The sequence below is a fragment of the Nannospalax galili genome, unplaced genomic scaffold (assembly GCF_000622305.1).
Source record: "Nannospalax galili isolate Female #2095 unplaced genomic scaffold, S.galili_v1.0 scaffold582, whole genome shotgun sequence".
In the NCBI taxonomy this organism is placed as follows: Eukaryota; Metazoa; Chordata; class Mammalia; order Rodentia; family Spalacidae; genus Nannospalax; species Nannospalax galili.
The window spans coordinates 1566954-1571480 of NW_008349130.1; the positions used below are offsets into that span (position 1 = coordinate 1566954).

At 45.2% G+C, this 4527-nt stretch overlaps 1 protein-coding gene across 1 annotated transcript in view; it reads left to right on the forward strand.

Annotated features, from left to right (window-relative positions):
• Positions 1 to 977: 977 nt before the first annotated feature.
• Positions 978 to 4527, forward strand: part of Rab23 (RAB23, member RAS oncogene family) — a 31895-nt gene continuing 28345 nt past the window's right edge. Inside the window, exon 1 of the mRNA XM_008846507.3 lies at positions 978 to 1268. The gene's annotated coding sequence lies outside the window, so the exon portion shown is untranslated. The remainder of the gene's footprint in view (positions 1269 to 4527) is intronic.

Consider the following 4527-nt stretch of genomic DNA (forward strand, 5'->3'; position numbering starts at 1 on the left):
CCAGGGGATCTGATGCCCTCTTCTGATCTCGTGGGCATTGCACAACATGAGTGTATTTACATACATGCAGGAAATACACTCATACACATAAAAATAAAATATTTTAAAAAATAAAAATCAAAACAAAAAGAAGAAAAAGAAAATGGCTTTAACATGGACTTTTGTGTTTCACATTTTACACCCAACTATGTGTTTCTGTATTTCTGTTTGTTGCCTGATGTTGCAGGTGGTCATTTGCACTGCTGTGTAATGGTTCCATTATACAATTGAAATATCGACTTATTCTGTTGGTGATGGCCTTTTTTGTTATTTCATTTGGGGACTATCAGGAAAGATGCAGCCATGAGAATTCTTATACTGTCTGCCAGCACATCATAAGCACATGTTCCTACTGTTGTGCATGTGATTCTGGAACTACTGGATCACAGGGTGCCCACTTTCAACAAACTGTGCCTGTTTTTCAAAGGAGTTTTTCCAGAAGTAGAATTGAATTCAGTTATTTAACGTTCTTGTCAAAATTTGGTATTTTCCATCACTTTTCTATTCTATTTTATTTTGAAATATACACAAGTAATTGAAGCAAGTTTACTACTTATTTGAGACAGGGTCTAACGTAGACTGGAATCACACGGAGCTGATCCTGATCCTCCTGCCTTCACCTTCCAAGGCCTGAGATAACAGATCCATGCCATCACATCCTGTTTAAAGCAAGTTCAGTTGAGTCTCACTGGACCTTCTCGTTTGCCGGTTGCTTCTCTGAGGTGCTGCTAATCGTGTCAGGCTTCTTCTTGTTTCAGTCACATCTGCCGGCTGCGTGAATTTTGTCATCACTCACCAGTTTTGCTTACTCTGCCCCTGAGACATAACTCTTCCCAGAGTCCAAGGTCCAGCCCATCCTGCTGGCCGCTGGTCTCCTTGGGTACCAGGAGGGAGGCTCGGTAAACCGCCCTCCCCACCTCCGCTGGCACAGGGCGGGGCGGCGCAGTGCATGCGCACTCGAGTTCCGGCGCATGCTCCCCAGCGGGCGGGCCCCGGCTGAGGGGAGTGAGTCTCCGCGGTCGCCTTCCTCTCAGGAGCCAGCCTTGAGCGGCGGCGAGACCCCAGGTTGCAAGTAAAAGTTCACTCAACACTGTAGTCGTTTGTAAAGAGCCAGTCGGGTGCACGGGGGCCGGGCGCCCCGCGGGGAGCCGGCGGCCGCTTCTCGGCGACCGGGAGGAGCGGGGCTCCGGGCAGTGCCGTGGCCGCGAGGAGCCTAGCGCCGGAGGAAGGTGAGTGGGGCCGCGGCAGCCTGCGGGCCTGGGCGGATGATGCGGCCTCCGGGGCGGCGGGCCTGGGCGGGCGCGTTCTTCTCAGCATCCTCGTTCAGTGCGCACGCTCTCCTCAGCGGCCGCGCTCTGGGGATGGCGCGCTCCTCAGCGACTGCGTGACCTCAGCGGGCCTCCCGGGTCGTCAGGCCGCCTGTCCGCGACCCCAGCCGGAGCCGCTGCCCAGCGGTGTTAGCCCCTGAGTCGTCTTGTGCTCCCGCCGGTCCCCTCCGCGCCTCCTCGGCCTCCCGCTTTCCCTGTGGAGATTGCGAGTACACGAGTGGGCGGGCCGCACTGTTGATTGACATGGGCTGCCACCCAGGGCGGAGATCTGAGCACCCCAAGAGTGAGCACTTCACTACCAGGAGTGGGGTGGCACTTTATTTTTTTAGATATATGGGCTGTTAACTTGAAGCCAGTAATCTTTCTGATTAGTGAGTTGACCCATCCTTTCGTAATCTAAATATAAAATTAAGTTGGGGGCTCAGCCGTTAAGAGCACTGGCTGTTCCTGCAGAAGACCCAGGTTCGAATCCCAGCACCCACAAGGCAGCTACCAACTGTGTAACCGTAAGTCAAAAAGATATACTCCTAAAGTTTTTTCTTTTTCTTTTTTTCTTTTTGGTCTTTTTGAGACAGAGTCTCCCTGTAGCCCCAGCTGGCCTGGAACTCACTATGTAGATTAGGGTGGCCTTGAACTCATAGAGATCCACCTGCCTCTGCCTCTGGAGTGCTGGGATTAAAGGTGTATACCACCACATCTGGCTAAAGTTTTTTTTTTCTGTTACAACTTCACACTTAAATTTCTGGTCCATTTTGAGTTAATTGTAGAGGAGAAACTTTACCTTTTTTGAATCTGGTAATCTAATTGCTCCATCACCATTTGTTAAATGTGTGTTTGTTTATTTTTATGTGTATGAGTGTTTTGTCTGCGTGTGTGTAAGTGTACTTGTATCATGAAATGCCCTCAATGGTCAGAACAGGGTTTGGATCCCCTGAACTGGAGCTACTGACAGTTGTTAGCCACCATGTGGGTACTTGGAACCAAATCCAAGTCCTCTGCATCAGCAGCCAGTGTTCTTAATTGCTGAGCCATCTCTCCAGTGTCTTTCCCTCTATTTCAAGAACTTCTTTTAGTTGTTCTTTTGCATAGATCTGCAGTCAATAAATGGTCAGTTTTTTCTTTCCAGAAATTGTCCTGATTTATCTTTCATTTCTGAAAGATATTTTCATCAGATACATAGTTCTATGTTGACAGATCATTTCTTTCAGTGTTCACAAAATGATGTGCCATTTCCTTTTGGCCTTTATTGTTTCTGTTTCTTATTTGATGCTGGGTATTGAATCTAGGGTCTGTGTATGCAAACATACACCCTACCACTGAGCTACATCCCTAGCCCTTCCCTTACTGTTCTGATGAAAAACTCACCGTCATTCAATGCTTTGAAAGTGTGTCTCCTGTTGGCAAATGCTTGATGTTTTTAGTCTGGATTTTGTTAGGTCTGTTGTGTTGGGATTCATTTAGTTTCCTGAATATGTAGTACATTTGTGTTTTTTCTAAATTAGAGAAATTTTAGCCATTATTTTTCCAAATGCCTTTTCTATCCTATCCTTTTTCTTTTTTCCTTCTGTAATTCTGGTGATAGTAACATTAAGATTTATTTAGTTCTGCAGGTCTTTGAGGCTTTGTCTCTCTTTTTTTTTTTTTTTCTCCAGTCTGTTTGCTCTGTGTTGTTCAGACTGGATATTCTTCATTGTGTGATCAAGTTCACAGATTCCTTCCTTTGCTCCCTCTGTTCTGCTGTTGAATCTTATCCATTGAGCCTTTTATTTTAGTTATTATAATTTTCTCTTGTAAACTTTCTATTTGCTTCTTTTGTGTATCTTTCTTTGATAAAACTGAGGGTAGGAAGGACACCTCTACTAGGAGGCATGATTTTACCTTGTTAGGGAGGAGGAAAAGCCCTTTGTAGTTCTGGTCCTGTCCTCTGTTGGTTCCCACTAATGCTGGAAGGGATGGAGAGATGGCTCCATTCCCACTGAGGGTTAGTGAAAGTTAAAGCTTTCTAACAGGCACTCCTCCAAAAAAGAAAAGGTGGCAAGAAATGGTACTTGTTGGATGGGGTAGACATCAGGTTCCCTTTAGGGTCTCTGGTGATACAGTGATGATGGATTGGTGTGGGTGGAACAGTGGAGATACAAGTGCTGGTTCATCAGTTGGTCTTTGGTACCACCACATAGCTGGAGTAGGGCACTGTCATTACAGCCACTGGGGTCTGTTTTCTGACTTGCTGCTTGCTTATCAGCCTCTTTCCTGATGTTTGGCTAGTGAGAGTAGGCTTTTATTGAGGTCTTTTTTTGTTGGTGGTTTTTGACTTCTCTATAATCCAGTTTGAGATATATGAGATAAGAAGAACTCACAATCAGCTCCTTGTGTCCTGTGGCCCATGCCCAGTCATCCTTCCTTCTTTTTCTCAGAGCCTTATACGTACTTATAAAGTACAGAATTTTTAGTTACACTTAGAGGAACAAGGAAAATTTGTCTAGACTTAAAACAAACTGTCTTTGAAGTATTTATTTATTTTAAATATTTCATTTATTATGCATATGAGTGTATTGCCTGTATGTGTGTAAGTATACCAGTGTTGTGCGATGCCTGTGGAGGTCAGAAGAGGGTGTCGGATCCCATGGAACTGGAGTTGTGGACAGTTGTTAGACACCATGTGGGTGCTAGGAATCAAACCCAAGTCCTCTGTAAGAGCAGTCTGTGCTTTTAACCACTGAACCACCTCTCCAACCCCTGAAGATTTTTAATTTGTATGTGTGTGTATGTGTGTCTGTGTGTGTATATGTCTGTGTGCCTGTACAGAGGCCAGAAGAGGGCATCGATTATACTTCTGTATCACTCTTTACCTATTATTTTGAGGCATGGCCTCTCCCTTAACCAGGGATTTGCTATTTTCTCAGCAAGGCTAGAAGCCAACAAGCTCCAGCAATCCTTCTGTCTCTGATTCCCCTCCAACCTAGTGTGTGCTGGGCACCTAGCTTTGTTATACTGGTGCTAGGATCTGAACTCTGGTCCTCATGATTGTACAGCAGGCATTCAACTGCTGAGCCATCTCTATATCCTCTGGAGATATATATATATATATATATATATATATATATATATATATATTAGTCTAGCCACTATTGCATTAGCACACACATTTTGCTTGGCATGT